This window comes from Sminthopsis crassicaudata, chromosome 6 (genome assembly GCF_048593235.1).
Source record: "Sminthopsis crassicaudata isolate SCR6 chromosome 6, ASM4859323v1, whole genome shotgun sequence".
NCBI lineage: Eukaryota > Metazoa > Chordata > Mammalia > Dasyuromorphia > Dasyuridae > Sminthopsis > Sminthopsis crassicaudata.
This window is the reverse complement of record NC_133622.1, coordinates 67,183,015-67,200,976: the sequence shown is the minus strand read 5'-3', so window position 1 is coordinate 67,200,976 and position 17,962 is coordinate 67,183,015. Positions and strand designations below refer to the sequence as shown.

The 17,962-nt window shown below is 35.5% G+C and overlaps 1 protein-coding gene across 2 annotated transcripts in view; it reads right to left on the bottom strand.

Moving 5' to 3' along the window:
• Nucleotides 1-17,962, bottom strand: part of NAA15 (N-alpha-acetyltransferase 15, NatA auxiliary subunit) — an 84,452-nt gene that overhangs the window by 66,004 nt on the left and 486 nt on the right. The gene's annotated exons all lie outside the window — the stretch shown is intronic.

The window sequence follows — 17,962 nt, the reverse complement described above, 5'->3', positions numbered from 1 at the left end:
GAGGAATACAGAGAGGCTTGGAGAGACTTAAATCAACTGTTGCTGAGTGAAATGAGCAGAGCCAGAGGATCACTGTGCACTTCAACAACAATACTGCATGAGGATGTATTCTGATGGAAGTGGAAATCTTCAACATAAAGAAGATCCAACTCACTTCCAGTTGATCAATGATGGACAGAAATAACTACACCCAGAGAAGGAACACTGGGAAGCGAATGTAAATTGTTAGCACTACTGTCTATCTACCCAGGTTACTTATACCTTCGGAAGCTAATAATTAATGTGCAACAAGAAAAAGGTATTTACACATATATATTGTATCTAGGTTATATTGTAACACATGTAAAATGTATGGGATTGCCTGTCATGGGGGGAGGGAGTGGAGGGAGGGAGGGGATAATTTGGAAAAATGAATTAAACAAACAAACAAACAAATAAATAAATAAATAAATAAGTAAAATTAAATTTAAAAAAATAAAAATAAATAAAAATGATAACTTAGGTCTATACTCCAGAGAAATCTAACACATAAGAGCATCTATAATGTAAAAAAAATATTTATATTAGTTCTTTTTATGATAGGAAAGAACTGGAAACTAAAGGAATATCCATTATTAGCTGATGGCTGAAAAAAATTATGGCTTATGAGTGAAAGAATATTATTCTACTGCAAGAAAAGATTACTGTAAAAAAATGTTTTCAGAGAAACCTGTAAAGACTGATATGGAATAAAGTAAGCAGAACCAGAAAAACAATTCACATTAGCAACAGTACTAAAAAAACAAACATTTTTGAAAGATTAAAGAGTTCTAAGCTATGCAATAACCAATAAGATTCCAGAAAATTCATGTTAAAACATGTTTTCCAGATTTTTCTGAAAGAGAAGCATTAGCCTCAGGGTGAAGATTTGAGACATAATTTTTTGGACAAGATCTATGTATATCTTTTGCTTGACAATGAGTATTTGTTACAAAGATATTTTGTTTCTTCTTTTTCAAAGTGGGAAGGTGTGCTTGGGAAGAAAGGGTAGATTCTCATCATTTGAAAGAAAAACAAAATTAAGATTAAAAGTAAAACAAAATTGCTAGCTAATCTAGATGATTTTTTAAGGCTCCTTTCTGTACTGTTGGATTCTGCTGGATGGTGTCTTTTTCACAAAATTTAGATACAAGAGGTAAGAGGTTAATAAAATCCACAAATGGGGCAGCTAGATGGTACAATAGATGGGAGCACTGATCATGGAGTCAGGAAGACCTGAGTTCAAATGCGGCCTCAGAGGAAACCAAACTATCACTCTTTGCAGATGTTATGATGGTATACTTAGAGAACCCCAAAGATTCTGCTAAAAAGCTATTAGAAATCATTCAGAACTTTAGCAAAGTTGCAGGATACAAAATAAATCCACATGAATCCTCAGCATTTTTATACATTACCAACAAAATCTAACAGCAAGAGATACAAAGAGAAATTCCATTCAAAATAACTGTCCATAATATAAAATATTTGGGAATCTATCTACCAAAGGAAATTCAGGAATTATATGAGCAAAATTACAAAACACTTGCCACAAAAATAAAGTCAGATTTAAATAATTGGAAAGACATTAAGTGCTCTTGGATAGGCTAAGTGAGAGAATATAATAAAGATGACAATACTCCCTAATCTATTTATTTAGTGCTATACCAATAAGACTCCCAAGAAACTATTTTAATGACTTAGAAAAAAATAACAACAAAATTCATATGGAAGAACAAAAGGTGGAGAATTTCAAGGGAATTAATGAAAAAAAAAAAAAAATCAAATGAAGATGGCCTAGCTGTACCTGATCTAAAACTATATTATGAAGCAGCACTAACCAAAACTATTTGGTATTGGCTAAGAAATAGACTAGTTGATCAGTGGAAAGGTTAGGTTCACAGGACAAAATAGCAATAACTATAGCAATCTAGTGTTTGACAAACTCAAAGATCCCAACTTTTGGGATAAGAATTCATTAGACAAAAACTGCTGGGAAAACTGGAAATAAGTATGGCAAAAATTAGGCATGGACCCACACTTAACAACACATACCAAGATAAGATCAAAACGGGTCCATGATTTAGGTATAAAGAACAAGATCATAAACAAATTAGAGGAACATAGGATAGTTTACCTCTCAGACTTGTGGAGGAGGAAGGAATTTGTGACCAAAGGAGATCATTATTGATCACAAAATAGAAAATTTTGATTACATCAAATTAAAAAGCTTTTATACAAATAAAACTAATGCAAGCAAGATTAGAAGGCAAGTAACAAACTGGGAAAACATTTTTACAGTTAAAGGTTCTGATAAAGGCCTTATCTCCAAAATATACAGAGAATTGACTCAAATTTACAAGAAATCAAGGCATTCTCCACTTGCTAAATGGTCAAAGCATATAAACAAACAATTCTCAGATGATGAAATTGAAACTATTTCCACTCAGATCAAAGTGTTCCAAATCACTATTGATCAGAGAAATGCAAATTAAGACAACTGAGATACCATTACACACCTGTCAGATTGGCCAAGATGACAGGAACAAATAACGATGAATGTTGGAGGGGATGTGGGAAAACTAGTACCCTGATATGTTGTTGGTGGAGTTGTGAAAGAATCCAACTATTCTGGAAAGCAATCTGGAATTATGTCCAAAAAGTTATCAAACTGTGCATACCCTTTGATCCAACAGTGCTACTACTGGGCTTATATCCCAAGGAAATACTAAAGAAAGGAAAGGAACCTGTATGTGCCAAAATGTTTGTGGCAGCCCTTTTTATAGTGGCTAGAAACTGGGAAATGAATGGATGCCCATCAATTGGAGAATGGTTGGGTAAATTATGGTATATGAATGTTATGGAATATTATTGCTCTGTAAGAAATGACCAGCAGGATGAATACAGAGAGGCTTGGAAAGACTTACATCAACTGTTGCTGAGTGAAATGAGCAGAACCAGAAGATCACTATACACTTCAACAACAATACTGTATGAGGATGTATTCTGATGGAAGTGGATATCTTCAACAAAGAGAAGATATAATTCAGATCCAGTTAATCAATGATGGACAGAATCAGCTACACCCAGAGAAGGAACACTGGGAAGTGTAAACTGTTAGCATTTTTGTTTTTCTTCCCAGGTTATTTTTCTGAATCCAATTCTTCCTGTGCAACAAAAAAATTCGGTTCTACACACATATATTGTACCTAGGATATACTATAACATATTTAACATGTATGGGAATACCTGCCATCTAGGGGAGGGAGTGGAGGGAAGGAGGGGAAAATTTGGAACAGAAGGGAGTGCAAGGGATAATGTTGTAAAAAATTGCCCATGCATATGTACTGTCAAAAAAAGTTATAATTATAAAATTAATTTTTAAAATAACTTAAAAAAAAATCTGGCCTCAGACATTTAACACATCCTACTGTGTGACCCTGGGAAAGTCACTTAACCCCAATTGCCTCGGGGGAAAAAAAAAATGAAAATCCACAAATGACCAAAAATCGCTTTTATATCCCTAACAATTTGAAGACTTCAAATTAGGAAAAAATACTTTCTCAAGCAGTCCATTTCTGATTACAGAATTCTAATTGTTAAGAAGTTTTGTTTTGCATTGAGAAATACATTAAATTCCCAAAATAAATTTTTTTCCTATAAAATCTATTTCTGCTTTCTGGGAACTAGTTAAAAAAAAAAAAATTAAATCTCTGTTCCACACAAAAATGCTTCAAATGTATGAAGCTAACTGAAAATCTCTATTCTGAACCTAACCTCCTGCAAAATATCCTAGTTCCCTTCAAAAGATGAATTTATGCCCCTATGGTCATGTTATCAGATGCTTTCACCATTCTCACAGTTCTCTTCTGGAAACACTCAAGGTTTATCTCTATCATTCATAAAAAATACCAAAAACTGAATACTATTCCTTCTGGACACTATGCATCCCTTAATTCATCCTAGCATGTTAGCTTTTTTAGCTGCCATATAAAAGAAAATGCTGACTCAAATATTGATTATAACTAAAATTCTCAGATCAACTGTCAATCTATACCTCTATACCTTTCCTTATGTTCAATAAAAAAAAAAAAAAATCCAAGGAAAGAATTTTGTATTTATCCTACCACACTTCACTTTTATTAGGTTAGACTGTCAAACAATAAGTTAGCTATGTCTCTTATATTCAAAGTAATTGTTGATTATACACTCTATATATGTTACCATTCAAGTCAAAACAAGCAGATACCTCAGCAGTCTACTAGAGATTTCCCTACAAAGTGCACGAATGACAACTGTGTGGACTGGGTTTTTCAGTCAGTTTTAAATCCATCTGACTGTTCTTTCCAGGTTATTTGAAGCACAGTGGATATTTTAATAAATTTAAATTATCATAGTTATAAATGTTAATTTCAAACACCCTTCATTGCAGCTTTAAAATCTCTGCTAACATAACTCTAACCAAAGAGAATATTAATACATAGATAACTTCTCCATTTCCTTCTGAAGGGAACAAAAATCTTCATTTAATTTCATTTTAAAGATAAAAGGGAAAAATAAAATAATTTTACTCAACTAAAAAAAAAATTTGTCAAGCATTCCAATTTAGATTCTGCCTAAAAACAAAGGTAAGATTCCAGAGCTGAAATTCTAGAGACAGATTAAAGTAGTCTTTGACTTAAGGTGCTTAAGACAAACAAAAGTCAAGTTACTTGCTCAGAGTCACAGAGCCAAAAGTGTCAAGAGGCAGGTTTTTGTACTCTGGTTTTCCCTGACTTCAAGCCTTGCTCCTTTATCCATTTTATCTTACTAATAGTACACAAATCAAAAAATACACAATGCCTGGGAAATGAGTGTGGATCACAACACAGAATTTACACTCTTTCTGTTATTGTTTGCTTACATTTTTGTTTTTCTTCCCAGGTTATTTTTACCTTCTTTCTAAATCCGCTTTTTCTTGTGTAGCAAGACAACTATCACACATACATATGTTGTATTTAATATATACTGTAACATATTTAACATGTATGGGACTCCCTGCCATCTAGGGGAGGGGGAGGAAGGAAGGAGGAGAAAAGTTAGAACAGAAGTTTTTGCAAAGGTCAATGTTGAAAAAATTACCCATGCATATGTTTTGTCAATAAAAAGCTATAATTGAAATAAATGAATTTGTTTATTTAAGAAAAAATTCACAATGCACTGTGCTATGTTCAATGCCATTAAGTAGGTGGAATGTAGCTGGCAAACTAGCAAGGGATACTATGGAAAAGAAAAATTACTTCTAGAATTTAAAAATTAATCTATTGTCTGCAAACATGAGATTTAAACCATTGTAAATATGACTATATATACCTCCATACTTTTAACAGATCTTTGATCTAATCCATTTATATCATTCCCTCCATATCTCAGGCATGCTGTCTTCTAAAGATCTTTCACAAAAGAGTGATTCAAACTCCTAGGAATTTTCTTCCAGACTTACTGGGAGCTATTCTCCCCTTCCTCTCTACTAATTCATTTGGTGATCTCATCAACTCCCATGGATTTAATTATCTTCTCTATGCTGATGATTCTCAAGTCACCTCTTACAGACCTCCAATTTCACAATCTCCAATTGTCTTTCAAATATCTCAAAATGGAAGTCCAAAAGACATATTTAAATCAATATGTCTAAAACTGGACTCATCTATATTTCCCCCAAAGTCTTCCCCTATACCTTCCCTGTTACTTTAAAGTGCAACACCATCCTCTGCAGTCCCTCAGACTCACAATCTAGAAGACACCCTGGACTCTTCCTTTTCTCTTACCCACCACACCAAGTTGTTGCCAAGGCCTGTTGATTTCACTTTTGCTACAGTTCTCAAACACATACCCATCTCTCACCTGACACTGTTTATCACCTCACACCTTGATTACACTACAATAGTTTCTGGAAGGTCTGCCTGCTTCAAGTCTCTCCCCAGTGCAATCCATTCTCCATTCAACCAGCAAAGTGATTCTTCTAAAGCCATTCTCTCACCAAGTTACCACACTACTCAATAAACTGTAGTGGCTCTCTATTACCTCCAGGATCAAATACAAAATCCAATTTGGCATTCAAAGCCCTTCATAGCCAGCTTCCTTCCCTTCCCCATTCTAACCTTCTTATACCTTTCCCTACCAAGCTCTTGGATCCAGTGACACTGGCCTCTCTGCTATTCCCTAAAACAAGATACACCATCCCTGGCTCTGGACATTTTCTCTAGCTATATTCCATACAAGGAATGCTTTCCTTCCTTATCTCTAGACCTTCTGGTTTCTTTTAAGTCTCAACTGAAGTCCCATCTTCTAAAGAAATCTTTCCCAATCCTACTTGATTCCCTGTGCCTCCTCTTCTTAATTAGTTTCTATTTGTCCTGTATATAGATTGTACATAATTGTTTGCTTGCATATTGTCTCCTCCATTAGATTGGGAGCTCCTTGAGGACTTCTTTTTCTATCAGGAAAGTTTAGCATAGTGTTTGACTTGTAATAGGCACTTAGTAAGTGCTTACTGACTGACCTTATATATTCCATGGATACCAAAGAAACATACAGGCTGTTGATGGTATATAATTGGATCTCTCTTTTTATTAAGTGCTCAAACTTTGGACATTCCAAGGATCCAAATATTATCATTTGATTTAGAAAAAAAAAATTGTAAAACATACAGTGAAATCTAAATTTCACTTACCACACTTAATTTTATGTCATTACATACTATATTGTAGCAGACTAAGCAAAAGTATATCTAAAAAAACCTTTCCAAAGGAAAGTAAATTATTATTGACTCACAATTCAATTGGCATAAGTTGGAATAACTTTTAAAATCATAAAAACATGAGTTTTTAAGAATGATTTTATTTTCAAGAGATAAAGTAAACATGACAATAGTTTTTCATTCAAAAGAGCAAGTTCCAGGACAAACTCAGAATACAACAATTTCTTACAGATTTTAACTAATTTAAATTGCTAAAACAAAGTGACCAAAAAAGCCTAAAAATTTCCTCTATCAGCATATACCTGACTTACTTGCCAAGCAGACAGAAATGAAGGCTATAGGCTCTTCACACTAGTTATAATATAAACTTATTTGAAAAAGTTTACAAAGAACTGCCTGCCAAGATGACTACATGAAGGAAGGCTTTTCAACTCCCACACACACTTACTTCAGCAAAAACCTGAACTACTACAGGACAGAAATAACAGAAGAAATGCAACAATTACTGTAAGTGATTGCTTCCATCCTTGAAATGCACAAAATACTCACTTGTGCTGCTCATGGACAACAGTAAAGGAGATCACAGGGCCAAAATAGAAAAACATACCCCTCAGCCTTCCAGTTCTACCAGACAAGGGCCATTTTCATAGCTGCCAGCTTTCTGTCTAGGTGCAGCAAAACTAGAGAGCTCCCCAAATAAAACCTCAGGGAGGTAATCAATCCAGAGCAGGACCCTTGGGAAAACAGCAGCAATCAGTACATATCTAGCAGCTCACAAAGCAGTATGGATCAGAAAATTTCAGGAAAGTGATCCATGTGTGCAAAATTGTTTGTAGCAGCTCTTTTTGTAGTGGCAAGAAACTGGAAACTGAGTGGATGCCCATCAATTGGAGAATGGCTGAATAAATTGTGGTATATGAATGTTATGGAATATTATTATTCTATAAGAAACAATCAGCAGAATAATTTGAGAGAGGCCTGGAGAGACTTCCATGAACTGATGTTACGTGAAGTGAGTAGAACCAGGAGATAGTTGTACACAGCAACAGCAAGATTATAGAATGATCAATTCTGACAGACATGGCTCTTTTCAACAGAGAGGTGATTCAGGCCAATTCCAATGATCTTGTGATGGAGAGAGTTATCTGTATCCAGAGAGAGGACTGTGGGGACTGAGTGTGGATCACAATATAGTATTTTCACTCTTTTGTTTGCTTGCTTTTTGTTTTCTTTCTCTTTTTCCTTTTTGATCTATTTTTCTTGTGCAGCATGATAATTGTGTAAATATGCATAGAAGAATGGCACATGTTTAATATATATGGGATTACCTGCTTTCTTGGGGAGGAGATGGGGAAAGGGAGGGAAAAAAAATTTGGAGCATAAGGTATTGCAAGGGTGAATGTTTAAAATTATCTTTGCCTATATTTTGAAAAAAAAAAAAAAGCTTTAATAATTTAATTTTTTTTTTAAATTAAAAGTGTCACCCTAGGGTTCCAACTTTCTGAGGAACCTGTTCCGAGACCATCATATAAGAAGAGGCTTGAATATATAGCACTTTGAACCTCAATGCTTCAAATATTATCTAGAAGAGACTAAGATCCACCCAAAAAATCCAGCCAGATAAAGAGGATGGCCCTGGCACAAAGGCCAAGTTTCAGGAACTAATGCTGCAAAAAATGAGTAAACCAAGTAGAATAAAAAATTATCGCAAATCTATAAATCGCTTAAAAAGAAAGAATAACGCCATAATTACAATGATTCAAATGGAAAAACGAATTACTACAAGGGTTACATGAATACCTAAAGAAATTAAAACTCTAAGCTGGAAGAATAACTAGTTTGGAAGAAAAAATAATAAGCCAGAAAATTAAACAGACCAAAGAGAAATTAACAACTGAGATAGCTAGAAATATTGGAATGAAAAATATCTAACATCAAAAATAACCAAACTGGAAAACAGGTCAAAGATAGACAATTTGAAGAAGACAATGGACTCCCTCAAAAATATGGATTTTTAAACAGACTAGACATTATATTTTTAAAAATCATGCACAAAAACCGCCCAGGTCTTGAACAAGACAAAAAAAAAAAAAAAAAAAAAAAAAGATTTAAAAAGAAAAGATTAAAAAAAAAAAATACACACACACATACACACCAATACTGCCTACGAAAGACCTCAAAAGTCTCAGGAATGGTATAGCCAAAATTCAGAATTTCCATATCCATTGGTAGAACATACTTATGTTTCACCTATCCTTAAAAAATCCTTACTTGATCAACCTCCCCCACTATCATAATCCTGTAAACTTTCTCCTAGCTATTACTTAGACTCCCTGAAAAGGTCTTCTACATTAAGTGCCTCCATTTCCTCTCTCACTAATTTTAAACTCTGCCTTCCTACATTTTACTTTCTTCTGCCCTCCCCAAAACTACTAAAGATTTCAAATTGACAAATCTTTGAGGGAGGGGGGAAGAGAGTCCACAGGAGACAATCAAGGTTAAGTGACTTACCCAAGGGTCACATAGTTAGCATTTGTCAAATGTCTGAGACTGGATTTGAATTCAGGTCCCAGTAACCACTTTGCTATTTAGTTGCTCTGACAGATTTAAAAGCTTTCTCTCAATCCTCATCCTTCTTGACTTCTCTCCATATATCACCATTCTCATTGCCAGACTAATCTTTCTAGGTTTTCATATCACTATTCTATCCTGGTTTCCCTCTTACCTATCTGAAGGAAACTTTTCAATCTTATTTTCTGGATCTTCATCTAGGTCATACCTGCAAACTATGTGTGAACCCAGATGTCTGTCCAGACATCTTTTCACTGTAATAAAATTTCACTTCTGGATCTCCTGAAACTCCATGGATTCAATTGCCATCTCTATGCTGATGATTCTCAACTCTACTTATCTGGTCCTATTTTCTCTGCTGACCTCAAGACAAGAATCTTCAAGTGCCTAATGGATATCTCAAAATGCATACCTCAAAATCCATGTCACATTGACCTCCTAAACTCAGCATGTAAAAAAGTGAATTCATTATCTAACCCTACCCACCCCCCTTTAATGCCCTTTTATTACTATTAAGGATGCCACCAGCCTTCATGTAACCTAGGCTCCCAACCTAAATGTCATCCTCAACTTCATACACTAACCCACCCCCAGATCTGCAGTCAAAATCTGTTGATTTTGCTTTTATCACATCCTTGAATACACTCCCTTCTCTTCTGACACTATCACCATCCAGGTGCAGGCATCTTAATTCCTTCATTCCTGCCAGTTGGTTGACACAAATCTTTCCCTATTCCAACCCATCTTCTATTCAGCAGTCAAATTAATCTTGCTAAACCCAAGTCTGACAATGTCATTCTTCCCTATTCAAATTCAATTGGCTCCCCAATTACCTGAAGGATTAAATACATAAATGCTCTGCAATTCAAAGCCCTTCAGAATCTACCTTCTTTCCCACCTCACCCTCATCCCAGCCTTTCCAATCTTCTTTCACCTTACATACTCTCAAATTCCAGATAAAATCCCATGTTCTTTATGAAATCTTTCCCAATCACCTTAATTCTAGTACCTTCCCTCTGTTTATTATTTCCAGCTTATCCTGTATATAGCCTGTTTGTACATAATTGTCTTTGCCATAGACTATGAGCTTCTTGAGAGCAGGGATTGTCTTTTGCTTTTGCATCCTTAGTATTTAGCAAAGTGGCTAGTACATACATAGCAGGGACTTACAGAATGTCTGCTTAGTAAGCATCCAGAAAGAAAAAGAAATAGTTCCTATATCAAGGGACCAAAAAATCATGACTAAAAATCTTTGAAAGCTATATTTTAAAAAGCAAAAGATAGAAGCTTACAATTGAGAATAGCTTCTCCTGCAAAACTGAATATAATTCTACAATGGAAATAAATGAACCTTTAATGGAACAGAAGGCTTTCAAGCATCTCTAATGAAAAGACAAGAATTTTGAAATAGTTCAGAAAATTCTAGAAAGTTTATCTGAGCAACCAAAAAGAAATATATGATAATGCAGTACTAATATTCTAATAACAAGTATCTCTTCAGAACCTTAGTGTCTATAAAAGACACTGAGACATTTAACTTAATTAAGAAAAACAAGAGGTCCTGGGGAATAAACTGGTTCTGTTCTGAAAATCTGAAAAAAGAGAAAGAGAGAAAATGAATATAATAGTATAGAAAAAAGGAGAAGAAATTTACTATTCTTATAATTGGGTTATATGAGATTATACCAACATGCAAAAGCGAGATGAGCTTCAGATGACCTTCACTCTTAACTGAAACAGACCAACAGACCAAGAAAAGTTAAATACACACAATCTGAAAAGGACAAAGGAGAACTGAATACACAATTTGGTATAGAAATTACATTAGACTTAAAGAAGCAATCTAGGATTGAGTAAAGAAGCTGCACAAGTAAAATATGCTTCCTACTTTCAAAGGAAGCATAAGAAGGAAAGGAAGCAAAGAGAATCACATGACCAAGGAGTAAGAAAGGACTGAATAAAATGAGATATGTGAAAGGAATGAAATGGATTACAGGTGATTTCAGAGAATCCTGAATAGGTTGAACTAATGAAGAGAGAAGTATTCAGATCAGGAGAAAAATTTATACAAACTATTTTCAAAGACTAATGACTCTGACCACTGCAATCATCAACCAAGTTTCCCTAGGAGCCATGATAATGTTACCCACCTTCTGAAAGATGAAAAACTCAAGATACAGACACATAACTTTTTGATCATCACCACTACATGATTTTGGCTTTTTTTTTTTTTTTTTTTGCTTTACTGTGCTTACTTATTACAAGGGTTAAGTCTTTTTTTCCCCTCTATTTTTTAACTGGGGGTGAGGGCTAGGGATGAGGGGAATGGTTGGGGACTAAAGAGCTTACCGATAATAATGTTCCTGATCCTACCAAAAAAAGAGGTCTGCCCCACCAATGTTCAGAAGAAAGCACAGCTAAGCAAGAAGCTTGTTTTAAGGTAATATGTATAACTTATTATACATATAATTTTTAAAAATAAATGCTACAAAATGGAGATTCAGTTTCATACCCAATCTTGTTTTCTGTTATGTTTACAGAAGCGCTCATTTTTATTTCAGAAGTAAAAATACTGATTTATAAAAACTATCTATAGAATCTTTGTTCACTGGACAATTCTCTGATCATAAACATTAGGCAAAAACCTAAAATACAGAAATGCAAAGGACTATGTTAATAAGACAGAAAAAAGTAAAAGAAGACATGGTCTTCCAGATATTTATGTTTTAGAATACTGGTTTCTAAATAAAGCCCCAAGACAGAGATCAGTCTAACTATCTACAAAGAAAAAGAATCAGGTGGATAATGAACATCTATTGTATGGCTTATGATATATATTCAACCTATAAATTTGTTCTTCTGTATACATAGGTGAGGCAGACTGAGTAGAAGCTAAAGTTAAATTGGAAAATGAGCTGGGCTTACCTAAAGAAATTGCAATGTTCCTTTAATGATAGTCAATGATCTCTTTGAATCATAGGTCTATCTTTTTGATACTAACATTCTACTAGTAGTGTTGGATGGATATAATATGTAAAATATAAAGGTCTTTAAAGAAGTGAAAATCAGTATTAGATTGATAGTAACAAAGGGGTACTTGTGCAATATTTAACAAATAAGGAACTTGGAAGAACTTGAATAAAAAATGTCATTAGCAAAATATGTGATCAAAACAGGCTAGTCATGTAATGACAAGAGATAATAGATAAACAATCCAAGTACTCCATTAAGATCCTTGAAATGTCAGAAGAAGAGGACCTCCAGCATATTGGGTGGATCCTGTGAAACCAACTCATAAGAAGACATGGATAAGAGTTGCACAGACCATGAAGGTTTTGAAGAGACTGTAATCTGAATCCTTAAAGGAAACATCCAAACAAATGAAAACATATATCCACCTGAATATAAAGGAGGCTTCTCCTAGAACAGACATGTACCTTATTAAGAGACAGGAGTCTGTGATAGAAAGAAGCGAACTATCTAGGAATTCCAAAGGAGCTGAAGACATGCTTACTACAAGAAGGACTGATTGTGGTCAGCTTTTCCAAGCCCATCATGAGTCTAGCTTTAACTCCCTTCTAATATTCCTACAGTTACTATATCTTCTACTTAATGTCCAGCTTAAGTCTAACCTCTTCCTTGAAACCTCCCAGTTTTAATACACAATCAAATCTCCTTCCCCTATTTTCTGTTGCTCAAACATTAATTAAGCACCTACTATGTGCCAATTATTATACTAAGTGGCAGAGATACACTTATGAAAAAGAAACACAGTCCATGCCTTCAAAAAGGTTACAATCTAACAGACAAAAGAGAAGTTATCATGGGAGCATGGTGAGATTCAATCCAAGCTGACTGCAAATGATTTAGGAGCCCTCTTTAAATGGAAGCTGTGGAGATGATTTCCTTTTCCTTCCCTCCAGCCCTTCAATCAGAGGGTATTGAGAAGATGTGAGTACTATGCAATATTGAAAAATGATGGTTCCTAGGGATGAGGTTTCCTGCAGGCAGGATTGTCATGGAGTCCAGTCCTAGAGAGTGCAACTAGTTGAAAATAAGCACTTCACTTCCATATAAAAGAATAGGGAAATCTTAATCTGTAGAGAGAAGAGGGAAAAAGAAAGAAAAAAGACCCAGGACAGCCTGAGGTGTGGCTATGATTACAGAACAATATTTGTCTACTTTTGTTGCTTAATACTTCTGTAATAAAGAGAATGCTTTCCCATATATTTTACTATAACTCTTAGGTCTCCAGATGTAAATTCCTTACTGCCAAATTCTAGAAACTCCTTATCTTATTTTTTTGCCTTTACCTACTCTCCGAATCTAAGTGGGCTTCAGTCCCTCCTTGGATTGCTGGTTATTGGGAAGGACTTAGGACAACTAAGACTTCTTACAAGATAGTTCCTTACCCCAATTCAGGGGCACTTGGCGTGCAAGAGTGGCAAGTGCAAATCAATTTGAATTTCAGGTGATTAGGAAGTTGTAAGTATTAAAGGGGTATGAGAACAACATCACTGCTGGCTCCTCTTCAATCTGTCCAACAAGTTAGCACTGAGGAGTTCAGAACTTCTGCCCAAATTCTCCCCTATCATTCTTTGCACCCAAATCCAGATTTATTTCCAAAGGACTTTTTTACAAAAGGCTGTCACACTTTCATTTTGTGTATATCTGTTTGGGGGGAAGGGAAGGGAAGGGCAATCCTTTTAGCCCATACATATTATTGTGCTGATAAAGGGAAAACCAGTAGAGGCAACACCTTCTACCAACAAAATATAAGTTCTTCAACGTTTAGCCTAGCCTGGGAACCTGAAGTTAAGTGATTTGCTAGCCCAAAGTCACAAATCCAGTACGTATAAGAGACTGCATTTGCAGGTTAGTCTTGCTAATGCTCAGATCAGCTCCCTATTTATTATGCCATTCTTTCGCTTTTCCAAAAGATTTAATATGGACATCATTGTATACTTTTATCTATATCCCCAACTAGAAATTGTTGTGAACAAAGTGAATAATATAGTCAATTTAGCTAAATATAAAGATTTTTGCTAAATACTTCTTGTTGAGTAAATGCTCAATTCTTTTTTAAAAAAAAATCTGAAGTGTTTAACAATTAGACTTTCACTTTTCATTGATAAATTTTAAAATCCAAATCATATAAATATACTATTGTATACATTCAAGCCCAATTCCGATACCTCATAATGGGGTGAAGGTAACCCTAAGTTCTTGAAAGTTAGGGTAAGCAAAGCACAAGTTAGGGCAGGTCTTGCACCAAACTGGAAAAGTTTCAAGGATGGTCCCTTTCTACTTTGCTTCCAACCAAAGACCACCCTAATTAAGCTCAAATATGACCCTCACCAGAAGAATGACCACCAGATGATTTTTTTTTTTTTTTGGCCAAAACAATTTCTGATGTTAGTTTATTTAAGGAAAGGAGGGAATTGGAAAGTATATAGGTGGAGAGGATTGCCCACTAGTTTTTAACGTTAAAAAGTTAAAGTAATTATTCATTCACTAAGCAATTAGAGAAGTATCTATTGGCTAACACAATTTATGGTATTTGATACCCTGATCTTATTGTTTTTATCTTTTAAAATATTTAATACAAATAAAATTATACTAAAAGTTCTATTACAGACAGAACCAGTTCCCAAGAACTACCCAACTGGTAGAACTGGGATTTTGTAGTAGACTACTGTAAAACAACTTAGTTATCTCTTGAGCTTTTGTAAATCTGTGCTAGGTTATAACATTGCTTAATCTATACAATACAATCAACTGTGTTTGGTTCTCTCTCCAAGGGCAAAAAAATTTGCATAAAGAGTTTACTTTCACTATCTGTAGTACACTAAGAACTATATTCCTTTTACCTGAATTTAAAAAACTTTCCTCGGCTTTTCCCTTTCTTTCTTTTTCTTTTTTCTTTTTTTTTTCTTTGCAATCAAGAATATTATTGTCACTGCTTTTAAAACTACCCTAAATAAAACATTTGTGTCATTTAATAAGTTTTAAATATTCTCTAATTATTTGTAGTCCTTTTCAAAATGAAATTTGCCCCCTCCAAATGGGCTAAAATCCAACTAAGTCTTAAAGACTAAGCATTAAAAAAACATTTAAAAAAAAGTTTTCTTTCCACATAGGAAACTTCAGATTACTAGAATTTATCACCTTTATTTAAAATCAAAGTAAGAGAAAAATTTTATCCCTTTCTTTTGTGTGTAATCAGTTACAGAATTCATATATTTTGAGCTGTTTCATTGCAGTATTTACAGGTTTTGCCCTAGAAAGGATTTCACTCCACTTTTAACTTAATTTAAGAGCGAGTTTAAATGTGCAGATGATTCTTATCACTGATAGCTACTTAATAAATGACTGCTCAACAGAGAAGGGTCCTTACAGATCATTTCTTGCTTCTAGTCCAACATCCTAATTTCAGTGAGGAAACTAAAGCTCAGAAAGTGAGAAATAACTGCTCAAGGTGACAGCAAAAAAGTTTTTTAAAAATCAAGTACTCTAAACTCCATCGCACTTACCTCTGCACCAAACCTACCAGATTTGACTAGAGAAAATACCTGTCAATATGATACAATGTAAAATACAAAAAGGTATGCTACGCACATTGTCAACAGAAGTAAACTTAAAAATACTTCTAACTCAATTGTTTGTCAACAACTCACAACAGCAAGTTGCACCCAAAATAAACAATATTCAGAACTCTGAAGTTACAACTTAGAAAATTATTTTTATTTACAAAAATAAAATTATAAAATCCTCTTATACTAAAAAAAAAATTGCTTATAAAATTTCTTATCAAAAGTAAATGAGTTTTTTCCCCTCACTGGACAAATAATGTCAGGGTGACAAAGATATCTCTACAGAGACATCTCATTTAACTTATGATTCACCTCTCTTAACTATCCTTCATATCAGAATTAGAACAAAAAAGAAGAATTCACATCTCTCAAAAAGCACACTAATAATCCTGGTCCAACCCTAATAAAATTCATTGCATGAACCCTAATTCTGGAAATCTTCACCAGTGATGTAGAAACTGATCTCCCTGTTTAAAAAAAAAAAAAAAAAAGTATACATACATTTTATCTTAAAATTTCAGTCTGATATTTTAAAATCCATTATTTTCCCTATTTTAAGTTAAATTATGAACACATATCAATTTGGCAACAGTATTTTATGCCTATGAATTGACAAACTTGAATCCACTTTGAAAACTTCAGACTGCCAGAATATATCATCTCCCTAATCACCTTTTCTCTATTCTCCATGTAAAATAATTTAGTAATTAAAACGCCTCGCAGCTTTCCACTTAGCCATTTATACTTTCCTTAGACATACCTCATAAATACAGCCAGGGAGATCTGAGCTCAGTCATGCCCGGACACAAACTGGAAGACATGACCTCTCAATGCTTTAGGCATCTGAGCCTATGTAAGTCACTGACCTGGATTGGTAAAAAGTTTCCTCGAATCAGAGTTCTCTATATCATACAACCCCAAATCTGATAATCCCTATTCCTATTCTCACAGGCATTATATCAAAATATCAATCTAGAGTCTAGATTCTGGAGTTCTTTCTTAGTAGTATTAATTACAACTTGTTTTTACATACCACAGCATTTCAGATGTGTGAATCATTTCAGTGTTAATCAAAGTTGTCACTCGGCAAATGACTGATTTGATATTTAAGCTCCAGTTACATTTTAAAAAGGGAAGAAACTACTAATGACTCTGATCTACTCCGATGGTACCAAATATTAAGATAACTGGGGAATTTCCCAGTTTTTCTACACACACTACCTTGATCTGTGTACAAATATATAGCACTGGCACACCAGACTGATGACTTGGTTTACCAGTCCTGACTTACTGAAAATAATTTGCAGAGTACTACGCTTTTCAAAGTCTAAAACCTAAGAATTGAATTCTTATTCGAAGTTAAGGTTTCTTACGGAGCAACTTAGGATTGGTTACTGTGAAATCCTTTCACGGAAAAAGCAGAGTGCCTGGGCACGGCAAGGGCAGGATCTCTATTCCACGCACACTACAAGCCAGGTGAAAACGTGCTACAATGTAGTCCTGGCACTGTAGCTGCACATCTACTCTCAAGACCTTCCCACCGCCAGAAACACTCATTGAGAAATACAAAGGCTTCCGCGCGGAGACTAGCCCCCCAAAGTCGGAGGCGACGGACCGTGCCCAGAGCCCCGTTCCCAGCTCCGCAGCCGCCACCGCCGGCTGCGATCTGGCCGCACACGCGTCTCATTCACAAGAAAAAGTCAATCTTACAACTCAAAGCTGCAAACTTTTTTTCCTTCCTCCCGGACCGCCCCCTCCCGCCAGGCCCCACCTGGTCTCCACCTCCCAGGAAAGGGGACGGCGGAGCCGGGGCGCACAAATGCCGGCCCCCGGCCCGGGGAGCGGGAAGCGGGAGCCGCCGGGGCGCGGCGGCCCGAGGGGGGCCTGCGGCGGCCGGCCGGCGCGGGGACACGCTCCCGGGGTGGCCACGGGGTCCCGCGGCGGGCCAGGGCGCAGAGCGCTCGCAATGAATGAGGTGCCCGGCACGGGACCCCCGCGCCCCCTGTCCGGGCCGCCCACCGGGGCCTAGGCGGAGCGCGGGCAG